Raw genomic sequence first — 13530 nt, 5'->3', positions numbered from 1 at the left:
TATGCAAATCCTTGTTTGGTGAGCTGGAATACAATGGAATAGGCTTGCTGCTTGGAAGGCTGGGTACTTGCGTTCTAGCGGAATAGTTTTTTGGCCAATTTGAATTGCACTGAATAGCCTCACTGCTTCAAAGCCTGGCCACTTTCTATATAGGGGCATCCTTCCTTGGGCAAGTTGAATGGGGAGGAGTAGCCTCGTGGCTTCAAAACCTGAGGGTTTTCTATCTAGAGGAAATCTTGGTTGGCACGGTTGAACAGCACTGAATAGCCTTGCTGCTTGCAAGCCTGGCCGCTTTCTACCTCGTGGAATTCTTGTTTGGCCAGGTTGAATAGCAATGAATAGTCTCAGTGTAGCAAGTATGAATGTTGCAATTAGCCAGCTTGATTAGCATTTAATGGCCTTGCAGTTTTAAAGCCTGGCTGCTTCCTACCTGGGGGAATCCTTTGTTGGGAGGTGTTAGCTGGCCCTGATTGTCTCCTTTCTGGAATTCCTCTGTTTTCAGAGTGTTGCTCTTTATTTACTGTCCTGATTTTAAAGATTATATTGTTGTGTATTATTATACCACAGCAATTATTATATATTATATTTATAATCTTATATTATCTGCTTAGAACTGGATTATGTGAGGCCCCTTCTACACAGCTGTATAAAATCCACACTGAACTGGATTATATGGCAGTATGGACTCAAGATAATCCAGTTCAAAGCAGATACTGTGGATTATGTGCCTTGGCATTCTGGGTTATATAAGTGTGTGGAAGGGCCTTGAGTCTACGCTGCCATATAATCCAGTTCAGATCAGACAATCTGTATTTTATAGGCAATGTGGAAGCGGCCTAACTGAACCCTGGCTTTCCCTTGGCCCTGGGGGTTGCTAGGAAATGAAGTGGGCAGAACCTACCATTCTAACTGGCAGCAAGAGTTTTTCCTCTTCCTCTAATTTGGACTTTATTTTTCTAGGTTTTTTTGTTTGAAAAACATATTTTGGATGACTATGTCTTTTGTGGCTAAATTTGGTGTGATTTGGTTCAGTGGTTTTGTTGTTTACTCCATAATAAAACACACATTACATTATATATATATATACATACTAGCTGTGCCCGGCCACGCGTTGCTGTGGCGTTATCTGGTGGTGGTGGTGAGAACTTGTTGAGGTAGTGGTGGTATTGAATGTCTGTTGTATGGTTGTCTTTATGTTTAGTATGCATTTGGTTGTTTGTGTACTGTGAAAGTGGCGAGGGTAGAGGGGGTCTATGTCCCTGTGTAGTATTGTATAGTATTTATATGTTGTCCATGTGTTGTGAATGCTTGGATTGTGTCCTGCTGCATAGTAGAAAGGGTTGGGCTGGATGGCCCTTAGGGGTCTCTCCAAACTCTTGGATTCTATGCTTCTATTATTATTATTTTTATTATCATCATCATCTTCATCATCATCATTATTATGTAGAGACTGGATGGCCATCTGTCAGGAGTGCTTGGATTGTGTCCTCCTGCATGGTAGAAGGAAGTTGATCTGGATGATCCTTAGTGGTCACTCCAAACCTTAGGATTGTATGTTGTTGTTGTTGTTGTTGTTGTTATTATTAGTAGTAGTATTAGTATTGAGAGGCTGGGTGGCCATCTGTTGGGAGTGCTTGGATTGTGTCCTGCATGGCAGAATTGGGTTGGACTGGATGGCCTTTAGGGGTGTCTGATGCTGTGATTCGATGTGTATTATTATTGTGCAGATATTGGATGGCCATCTGTCAGGAGTGGTTGGATTGTATCCTCCTGCATGATATAAGGAAGTTGAACTGGATGATCCTTACGGGTATCTGCTAACCTTTGGATTGTATGATATTCTTATTCTTATTTAGAGGCTGGCTGGCCATCTGTTGGGAGTGCTTGGATTGTATCGTCCAGTGGCAGAGTTGGGTTGGACTGGATGGCCTTTAAGGGTCTCCTAACTGTCTGATTCGATGATTCGATTTGTATTATTACTGTGCAGATCTTGGATGGTCATCTGTCAGGAGTGCTTGGTTTGTGTCGTCCTGCATGGTAGAAGGAACCTAATTTGATGTTTAATCGGCTTTTCCTGAATCCCTTCTTATTATCCAACATATTCACTTATCCAATGTTCTGCCGGCCTGTTTATGTTGGATAAGTGAGACTCTACTATATATTTATAATCTTATATTATCTGCTTAGAACTGGATTATATGAAGCCCCTTCTACACAGCTGTATAAAATGCACACTGATGTGAATTATCTGGCAGTGTGGACTCAAAATAATCCAGTTCAAAGCAGATAATATAAGATTATAAATGGGTAATATAGCTGTGTGGAAGGGCCTTGAGTCTACACTGCCATATAATCCAGTTCAAATCAGATAATCTGTATCTTATAGGCAGTGTGGAAGAGGCCTGAGGCCTAACTGTGCCTGTCCCCTGGGCTGAGTAGGTTGCTAGGAGACCAAGTGGGCAGAGTTTAGCCTTCTAACTAGCAGCAATTGGATAAAAAATGATTATTCCTCTCCCTCTAATTAGGACTTTATTTTTCTTTTCTTTTTGTTGTATGAACGTAGAGGCATGGATGAGGGGTTGTGTTGCCAAGTTTAGTGTTTCTGGGATGTGTAGTTTTGTTGTTTTGTCCTAGGCCATTTTTTTATCCTTTTAGATAGATAGATAGATAGATAGATAGATAGATAGATAGATAGATAGATAGATAGATAGATAGATAGATAGACACATGATTCCAGTTTAATTGCCATGATTCCATCCTATGAAATATTGGGATTTCCAGTTTAGCAAGGTCATAGTTTGATGAGCGTTGGTGCCTCATCAAACTATAATGCCCACTGTAGCAGTTACAGTGGAGTAAGAATGTTATAATTACATTGTGTATAAGGAAATGGAAAAGATTTCTGCGTTGCTATATAAGAAGCCTATCACACAAGGCAGGTACAGTATATTGAAATTCACATTTTGCCTGGGACTCACCACATAGCATTGTTCCTCCTCTGTTGTTCTTCTGGAAGATGGTTTGGAAACCCTTGGTTTTACAAACACCAAACTTCTGTGAACTTCTTTTTGTAAAATAAACACTTTCCAATGATCTCTCTCTTGGAGAGCAATAGAAAAGGAACTATATCCTGCTGTAATTAGGATTTACTTGCCTTGTGTGAAGAGAGGTGAATACTTCTGGGTTTCATGTGAGTGTATGAAGTAAATATTCTGACGTCAAGGATTTTTCAGGTGAAATATTACCTCTATTAGGATTTACTTAATGAAGAACGTGCTTGCTATTTCAATGAGAGAGTACACTTTTGGTACATTTTAGTCAACTTGATAAATTTGTAAGTTATTACCTAACTGAAATATCAAGTAGTTCACCAAAATGCATTCTTCCACTGAAATATTGAACTACAGTAGAGTCTCACTTATCCAACACTTGCTTATCCAACGTTCTGGATTATCCAACGCATTTTTGTAGTCAATGTTTTCAATATATCGTGATATTTTGGTGCTAAATTCATAAATACAGTAATTACTACATAGCATTACTGCGTATTGAACTACTTTTTCTGCCAAATTTGTTGTCTAACATGATGTTTTAGTGCTTAATTTGTAAAATCATAACCTAATTTGATGTTTAATAGGTTTTTCCTTAATGCCTCCTTATTATCCAACATATTCGCTTATCCAACATTCTGCCGGCCCGTTTATGTTGGATAAGTGAGACTCTACTGTAGTTACTAAAGAAGTCATTGTAGTCTTCCTTTTAGATAATATTTTCATGTGGAGGAGGCTCTGTCTGAGAATAGTGTCAACATGTTTTTTTTAAACATGCCTTTCTAAATTAGATACACTGAATAGATAAAATGTAGACAGCACCGTCAAAACGTTTAAAGGATTGCTGCAGTACACTGTCAGTTTTCAGTGTGATCAGAGTACCATGAAATGCTTAGGAATAGGACTTCCTGCTTTGGTTTAGGACATTGAGGGGTGTTTTTCTATGGGAAATTCAGATTTTAAGATATAGTATCAAGAGTCAACATGATATGGTGGTTTGAACATTGGTGTGATGACTCATGGGCCATGTAGTCCCGTCCCTAACGCTGTTGTGACAGATGAGGAGGAAAACTTAGGTTTTCCTCCGTTTCAGTCAGAATTGGAACTTTCTCAGCCAGAACTGGAACCCTTGCACCTGCAGGAGATTTGCCTTCCAGAAGTTTGCCAAACAAACCCTGAGCCGATATCTCCCCCATTTTCTCGCCGCGATTATTATAAACAACAAAAAGGCGCTCAGGAGGCCTCTCGCAGGAGCGCTAGGATCGCTGCCAGGCATTCAGTTGATTAAGCCTGCTTCCCATGAGAAACTTTAGGGAGTCATGCATCTGGACCCAGAGAATGGCTTTCGCTTTTGGTTCCCCAGAGAATCTGCTCTTGGCGGGAAACCGAGACCCTACTTAGGTGTTTTGCCCACGAAGGAGTCTTGCGGAGTCAATTCGTCAGCTACGGGAGTAGGTTGTGTGTGGACTACGCTACTCCCGCGGTCGAGTTCTTGCTCCTGTTTCCAGCCCTGTCTTGCTTCCCAGGACCTTGCCTTGCTCCACGGACCTTGCCTTGCTTTTGGACCTCGCCACGAACTTACCACGGATCCTGTCCTTGCTCCACGTTCCTTGTTGTCTTGAATCAAGCTTTGTGTTCCAAGAATCAAGTTTACTTCCTAGCCTTGCTTAAGTTCATGGATTAAAGGACCTTGTCATCTCCCCTCACTCTGCTTGGCAAGTGAGTGTTTCGGTTATTGGATTACAACTTTGGACCTTACTAATTCATATTGGACATTGTTTTTCTGGACTATATTTGACCTTTCCTGAAAGGTCATCTTCTGAACTATATTCTACATTTACTTTTATTGACTTTACATATTTCCTTAATAAAGATATTAGATAGATTCTGGCGTCTGTGTATGGTTATTGGTGCTCTGCAGCCTGGGTCGTGACAGTTTGACTCCGCCACCTTAAGCACCAATTAACCTAGGCCAGAATGTCTACCGGAGCCGGGCTGGGCGACCAGCCACTCAGCTACACCATCGACAAGGATGAAGTGGACCGAATCCGGGATATGCTCAACACACAGGCGGGAGAGATACGGGGCTTGAAAGACCGCGGAGCCCGTGTCCCTGCCCTGGCGTTGCCAACCAAGTTTTCTGGGGAAGCTTCCAAGGTTCATGTTTTCCGTCGCCAATGCCAGGCGTACCTAGAGGCCCGTAATGCCGAGTTTCCCCAAGAAGACATCAAGGTGGCGTGGATTTATAGTCTCCTAGACGGGCCAGCGGCCAACTGGGCGACGGCGCTGTTCGATCAAGCCTCCCCACACCTAAGTTCCGCGCAAAACTTCTTGGATCACCTTAAGGCAACTTGGGGGATCGAGGACAATTTAGAGGCGGCCGGCCACAAACTCCGACGCCTTTCCCAAGGGGACAGGCCTTTGTCCCAGTACATAGCCGAGTTCCGAGTGCTGGCCCATAACACCGGCTGGAATGACATAGCCCTCAGGGGACAGTTTCGGGAGGGTCTCAGCATCGAGATGTTGGAGGAAATCTCCAAGGTGGATCCTCCAAACTCTCTTGAAGGACTCATTGATCAATGTTTACGGGCCGAAGTCATGCTTGCCAACAGAAAACAGTGGATCCGAGGCCAGAGTGGAAGAGCTGGAGCAAAACCTCCCGCTCCCACCGGCATCCAGCCGCGTCCAGTGTGGAGACCCCCGCCACCAGCCCCATACCCCAGAGGAAGTGAGGAGGTGCCGATGCAGTTGGGCAATGTGCGTCCCAGATTAGATGCTGCCGAGAAGGCCCGCCGCCAACGTCTAAACCTCTGTTGGTACTGCGGAAACGGGGCCACTTTGCCAGAGAGTGTCCAGCCAAGGGGAAGCCCGCTGCTCGTCTGGCGGCGGCGTCCTCCGTGGAGACGAAAACGTCCGAGGCGGCGGGCGCAAAGCCGGCGGGGGAAGCCAGCGACCGGGCGTAGAGAGGCTCGCCAACCCGGTCAAAAACCCCACTCAAGAGCCGCCAACCGGGGTCCTATTTCTCCTAGTGGTCACCTTGTGGTCAGCCAAAAAAGGACCCGTCATGATCCATGCCATGATAGACTCTGGAGCCACAAACAATTTCATTGATAGAGAGTATGCCGACTCTCTGGGACTACAATATCACGATTTCAAGAACGCCCGTGTGGTGCAAGCCATAGATGGCCGCCCCCTCAAGACAGGTCCAGTAAGCCAATGGTCTGGATAAGGGAGCACATGGAAGAGATTTCCTTCTTTGTTACCGAGGTTCCCCACTTCCCTGTGATTTTGGGAATCCCATGGCTGACACTCCACGACCCCAGCATCTCTTGGACCAACAGAGAACTGCAGTTTGCGTCCAAATATTGCCAAAACCATTGTCTTGTAGCCAAGGTTTGCCACGCTACAGACGCTGAATCCATCATCACCTTGCCCAAGAAATACTCAGACTTCTGGGATGTTTTCAATGAGAAAGAAGCCGAGAGACTACCCCCGCATAGACCTTATGACTGTGCCATTGACTTGGTGGAGGGGGCCCCGATTCCGCGAGGACACCTCTACTCCTTGACTGAACCAGAGCAAGAAGCTCTCAGGGAGTTCATAGAGACAAACCTCCGCAAGGGGTTCATCAGACCCTCTCAATCCCCAGCCGCTTCTCCAGTGATGTTTGTGAAAAAGAAGTCAGGGGACCTACGCTTGGTGGTAGACTATAGGGCATTGAACAATATCACCAAGCGGAACCGCTATCCCCTGCCTTTGATCTCGGACCTATTAGACCGGCTTCGAGGGGCCAAGGTTTACACCAAGCTGGATCTTTGAGGGGCTTATAATCTAGTTCGCATTAGGGAAGGGGACGAATGGAAGACCGCCTTCCAGACTAAATTCGGATTATTCGAGTCCCTGGTCATGAATTTCGGTTTATGTGGAGCTCCCGCAACGTTCCAGCATTTTGTCAATGATATCTTTCAGGATTATCTAGATCGGTTCTTGATCATCTACTTGGACGATTTATTGGTGTTTTCTAGATCACAATCAGAACATGAGAACCACGTCAGAATGGTGTTACAACGATTGCGGGATCATGGACTTTATGCCAAGCTGGAAAAATGCGCTTTTGATCTACAAGAGGTAGATTTTCTGGGATACCGTGTCTCGCCACTAGGACTCTCCATGGACCCGGCAAAGGTTTCAGCAGTATTGGAATGGCGGGCGCCAACCAACAAGAAAGAGGTGCAGCGTTTCTTGGGGTTCGCGAACTATTACCGTAAGTTCATTCCAGACTTTGCCCGCTGGTCTGATCCAATCACCAGCTGCATCCGTGGGAAACAGCCTTTCCGCTGGACGGAGCAAGCAGAGAAAGGATTCCAGCAACTAAAGAAATTATTCACGTCCCAGCCAATCCTTCAGCACCCAGATTCTCAAACCCCTTTTGTTGTACAGGCTGACGCCTCCGATGTGGCAATTGGGGCTGTACTTTTGCAACCAGTGGGAGATCATCTTCACCCTTGTGCTTTTTACTCCCGTCAACTAACCGCCCCAGAGAGGAATTATACTATTTGGGAAAAAGAACTTTTGGCCATAAAGGCAGCCTTTGAAACTTGGAGACATTGGTTAGAAGGGGCCAAATTTCCCATTGAGGTCCATACTCATCATCGGAATCTAGAACATCTAAGAACTGCCCGCAAATTAAATCAGAGGCAACAACGCTGGGCTTTATTCTTTGAGCGTTTTGACTTCCAGATCCATTATGTAACCCCAGCTCAGACCAAGCAAGCAGATGCTCTATCAAGAAAACCAGAATATGCTGCAGGGCGCAAAGAGACCTTTGAATCCCAATTGCTGCAGCCCGAGAACTTTGCCACACTCACAGTGGGAAATACCAAATCCACTCCAATTGAATCTACTTCCTCTACTCCAGGGCCCCTTTGTGCTCAGGAAATCAGGGCCAGTCAACAGGCGGATGCCTGGGCTCAAGATCAACTTCGCCAAGGACTACATTTTCCCTTCTCGCTTAAGGATGGGTTACTTTGCTATAGAAATCATGTCTACATTCCTCCAGGACCGGGCAGGGAAAAGGCACTACGTCTGTGTCATGATTGCAAGCCAGCAGGACATTTCGGACTATTTAAAACCATGCATTTGATCCTAAGAGACTTCTGGTGGCCCAAGATCCGCAAGGATGTGGAAAAATATGTCTATACCTGCCCAGTATGCCAGCGTTCCAAGACAAGAAGGGAGAAGCCCTCGGGGCTACTGCATCCCCTTCCTACCCCATCTCGTCCATGGGAGATAATTTCTGCGGATTTTATCACTGACCTACCACCTTCCCTTGGATTCACCACGATCCTAGTGGTGGTGGACCTTTTTACCAAGTTAGTCCATTTCATTCCCTGCGATGGCCTCCCTACGGCCAAAGAGACTGCAGATTTATTCCTTCAGCATGTTTTCAGATTACATGGTTTGCCCAAAAGCTTGGTCACAGACCGTGGGTCCCAATTCACCTCACGTTTCTGGAAAGCACTACAAAACCTATTGGGCATAGACTCTCGTTTATCTTCGGCTCACCATCCCCAAACGGATGGGCAAACTGAGCGCACCAATGCCACTTTGGAACAATACCTTCGCTGTTATCTAAACTATCAGCAGGACAATTGGGCTTCCCTGTTGCCGCTGTCAGAGTTTGCCTACAACAATAGTGTCCAGGCTTCAACTAAAGAATCCCCGTTCTTTGCAAACTACGGCTTTCATCCACGTTTCTTTCCTTCTGTTATTGAAACCTCAGAAGTTCCCGCAGCGGAGGACTGGCTGCAAGAACTCACAGCGGTGCAACAACTTTTGCTCCAGCAACTAGATCAAGCCAAGGAGGACTATAAACGCCACGCTGACAGTCATCGCCAGCCGGGCCCCGAAATCAAGGTAGGAGACCGGGTCCTATTGTCCACCCGCTTTTTGCCCTCCCACCGTCCCTGCCGGAAGCTAGATGCCCGTTTCATTGGTCCATATCCAGTGGTGGCGCAACTTAACCCCGTGAATTTCAAACTCCAACTTCCGCGCTCTATGCGCATTCATCCAGTGTTCCATCGCTCCCTGCTCCTTCCGGCGGACGGTGTGCGCCCTGATGCGGACCGGCCGGCCCCCACTCCTGTTTTGGTGGATGGGGAGGAGGAATTCGAGGTTCAGGACATTTTGGATTCTCGCTTTCATCGCCGCCGCCTCCAGTATCTCATTGACTGGGTGGGTTTTGGCCCCGAAGAACGCTCTTGGGAAGACGCTTCCACAGTACATGCCCCCGATTTAGCCCGCCGCTTCCATCAGGCCTACCCTGCTAAGCCGCGGCCCGCACCTCGGGGAGGGGGCCCATTTTTGAGAGGGGGCTTGAGGAGGGAGATAGTGTGATGACTCATGGGCCATGTAGTCCCGTCCCTAACGCTGTTGTGACAGATGAGGAGGAAAACTTAGGTTTTCCTCCGTTTCAGTCAGAATTGGAACTTTCTCAGCCAGAACTGGAACCCTTGCACCTGCAGGAGATTTGCCTTCCAGAAGTTTGCCAAACAAACCCTGAGCCGATATCTCCCCCATTTTCTCGCCGCGATTATTATAAACAACAAAAAGGCGCTCAGGAGGCCTCTCGCAGGAGCGCTAGGATCGCTGCCAGGCATTCAGTTGATTAAGCCTGCTTCCCATGAGAAACTTTAGGGAGTCATGCATCTGGACCCAGAGAATGGCTTTCGCTTTTGGTTCCCCAGAGAATCTGCTCTTGGCGGGAAACCGAGACCCTACTTAGGTGTTTTGCCCACGAAGGAGTCTTGCGGAGTCAATTCGTCAGCTACGGGAGTAGGTTGTGTGTGGACTACGCTACTCCCGCGGTCGAGTTCTTGCTCCTGTTTCCAGCCCTGTCTTGCTTCCCAGGACCTTGCCTTGCTCCACGGACCTTGCCTTGCTTTTGGACCTCGCCACGAACTTACCACGGATCCTGTCCTTGCTCCACGTTCCTTGTTGCCTTGAATCAAGCTTTGTGTTCCAAGAATCAAGTTTACTTCCTAGCCTTGCTTAAGTTCATGGATTAAAGGACCTTGTCATCTCCCCTCACTCTGCTTGGCAAGTGAGTGTTTCGGTTATTGGATTACAACTTTGGACCTTACTAATTCATATTGGACATTGTTTTTCTGGACTATATTTGACCTTTCCTGAAAGGTCATCTTCTGAACTATATTCTACATTTACTTTTATTGACTTTACATATTTCCTTAATAAAGATATTAGATAGATTCTGGCCTCTGTGTATGGTTATTGGTGCTCTGCAGCCTGGGTCGTGACAATTGGACTATTACTCCGGAGACCTGTCTTGAATCCTCCTCAGCCATAGAGCCCCATTGAGGATGCACCTTCCTGTGGAATGAATCCAATTTGACATTACTTCAACTGTCATGGCTCAGTGCTATAGGGTCATTGGAGTTATAGTTTTATAGGGTACTAGCTTGGGGGCCTGGCGGTGCCCGGGTTATTTGAGAATGGAATTGTTTGCCTTTGTTCCAAGTTTAGTCTCGATCCAGTGTCAGTTGTCTTCAATTGGTATGGGTGAACTACAACTCCCATATGTAAGTCCATGGTCCATCTCCCTCCAAATAGAGCCAGGATGTAAAGTAGGTCATGGAGACGCAATGTGTCAAGTTTGATCTTGATCAGTCATTGGTGTGGGTTGCAGTGGTCTGAGGAAGTGAGTGAAGGTACTGTAAATCCCATCTTCCCTGGTCAGTTGTTTCCTCAAACCGCAGGAGGACTTAAAGCTGGCCACATTGCACTTGTGTGTCAAGTTTGGTACAGTTTCATCATTCATGGGCATCACAGTGGTCTGTGGGAGGTGAATTGGATGAAGGTACTGGAAATCCCATCATCCTTGGTGCATTCTCCTGCAAACCACACCAGGACATAAATTGTGTCACATTGCACCTGTGTGTCAAGTATGGTACTGTTTCATCTTTCATGGGTATCACAGTGGTCCATGGGAGGTGAATTGGGTGAGGGTACTGCAAATCCCATCATCCATGGCCCACCCTGCGCCAAACTGGACCAGGGCGTAAAGGGGGCCACATTGCACCTGTGTGTCAAGTATGGTAAAGTTACATCATTCATGGGAATCACAGTGGCCTGTGGGAGGTGAATTGGATGAAGGTACTGCAAATCCCATCGTCCTTGGTCCATCCTCCCCCAAACTGCTGCAACATATAAAGTGTGTCATTTGGGATATATATACCAGATTTGGTTCAGTTCTGTCATATGTAGCAGTTGCTGTGGTCTCAAGAAGCGAGTGAAGGTACTGCATGTCCCATCTGTGTGCCAAATTTGGTCCAGTTCCGTCACTGGTGGGCATCGCAGTGGTCTGTGGGAATCGTAGCGATTGAAAGTACTACATATCCCATCACCCATGGTCCATCATCCTGCAAACGGCACCAGGACATAAAGCGCATCATGGGGTAGGCTCTCTGGAATTGTGGGAGTTGGAGTCCAAAACACCTGCCCAAGTTGGCCCATGCCTGGTTTAAAGGCTTCCATACAATCCTAGAGTTAGAAGGGGGCCCCAAAGGCCATCTAGTCGAACCCCTTTCTGCCATGGAGGAAGACACCATCCAAGCCTTCCCGACAGATGGCCATCCAGTCATAAATACGATTGGGAGATAGAGAGAGTCCTAGATTTGAAAGGGGTCTCTGAAGGTCATCCAGTCCAGCCCCTTCTGCTGTAAAGGAAGACACCATCCAAGCCCGCCTGACAGATGGCCATCCAGTCATACATACGATTGGGAGATAGATAGAGTCCTAGATTTGAAAGGGGTCTTTGAAGGTCATCCAGTCCAGCCCCTTCTGCCACAAAGGAAGAGACCATTCAAGCCCTCCCGACAGAAGGTCATTCCAACCATACATACCATTGAGACATTTATTTATTTATGTATTTATTTAATTCTGATATTTCTCCCCCGCCTTTCTGCAATGGACCCAAAGTGGCTTGCAAGGTCATTAAGCCACGTGCTAACATCCACCATATAAATAAAACATAAAAGTAATGTCAAGCAATAGTAGTATAAATAAGAAATAGTAGGGTTCAGTGGGGCAGGTGAACTACAACTCCCATATGCAAGTCCATCATCCATGGTCCATCCCACTCCAAACAGGGCCTGGATGTATAGTAGGCCATGGAGACTGTATGTGTCAGGCCTGTTAGAGTGAGTAGGCCAAAGCCTGCTCTGTGGTAGTTTTTTGCCTCAGTAAAAACTGGGGGGGGGGGGGGGGGGGAGTAAACGATCCTTAAAAGGAAAGAATAAAAAGATAGTCATTATTTTCTCTTTAGTCTGCTGTGAATAGTATTTATGTACTGCCGCCTTACCTTGTTGAAGGAGAGTGCTGTATCCAAAAGACACAGGCAAAAGCTGCTCTGTTTGGAACCATGGGGAACAGGGAAGATGGCTGCCTCTTTTGCGGCCTAGCACAGTGGAGCCAGGCTGCAAGGCCTGAAACGTGTTAGCAAAATGATCAAAGGAGGCTTGGATTGGGGCTTTGGGGGGCTAGAAGTGTTCATAAGCATATCGTTAAAAAGATAATAACAATGTTCTCTGCTGTCTTTTGAGGAAAGTAGGGCCTTACAAAGAAGTTGAAAGCTGAGGCAAGATGGCGTCTTCCTTTTCGGCCTAGCAGCGAGGGGCCAGCCTGGAAGGCCTTAAACATGTCAGCAGAGGGGCCAAAGGGGGCCATCCGTTGTCAGTGGGTTCATGGGGTGATGTGTGTCAGGTTTGGTCCAGGTCCGGCCTTTCTGGTGGTGGCAGTGGTGTTTTGGATTACCAAAGTGTAGGCCAAGGCTGTTAACTCTCCCAAAGCTAGCATCGTTCTGAGGAGAGAAGTAGGCCGAACGAAGCCAGTTGGTAGTAGTTTTTCCCTCAGCGATCCCAGTGGCCTGTGAAAGTGGCGGCCAATCAGAGCTGGCCCATATTCCGGCCGGCCAATATAGATATAGATTTGGCCTTTTATGCCCAAGAGTGCCAATGGCTGGGCAAACTACAAATCCAGTATTCCATAGTATGGCAGCTAAAGTGGTGTCAAAATGCATTAATTCTACAATGTATTTCCACCCTCAGTCACCTTTGACAAATCACACCCTCTCAGACTGAGAGAAAGGCAAAGGCAACTTGCTGTGATTAAATCTTGCTGTTTAATCCTTACATTAATCCTTTCAACATTGTAGTTGGAAAGGCCTGGAGGAAGTTAGAAATTCTGTTAGAATCATAGAATTGGGATAGACCATAAGGGCCACATGTGGACCAATACAGGGATCCAAACCATTGTTGTTACCTAAAAACATATATGTGTTATTATTATTATTTAATTTTATGACACAGCAAACAAGATAGATATGCTGGATTTCGTATCACAAGTCGAACACTTTCTGTTGTTTTTCGTCAATGCGACTGTCACCTGGGATGGCAACATCAAT

Source organism: Anolis carolinensis, chromosome 3 (assembly GCF_035594765.1).
Source record: "Anolis carolinensis isolate JA03-04 chromosome 3, rAnoCar3.1.pri, whole genome shotgun sequence".
Lineage (NCBI taxonomy): Eukaryota > Metazoa > Chordata > Lepidosauria > Squamata > Dactyloidae > Anolis > Anolis carolinensis.
The sequence above is the reverse complement of the archived record's forward strand: the minus strand, read 5'-3'. Positions refer to the sequence as shown.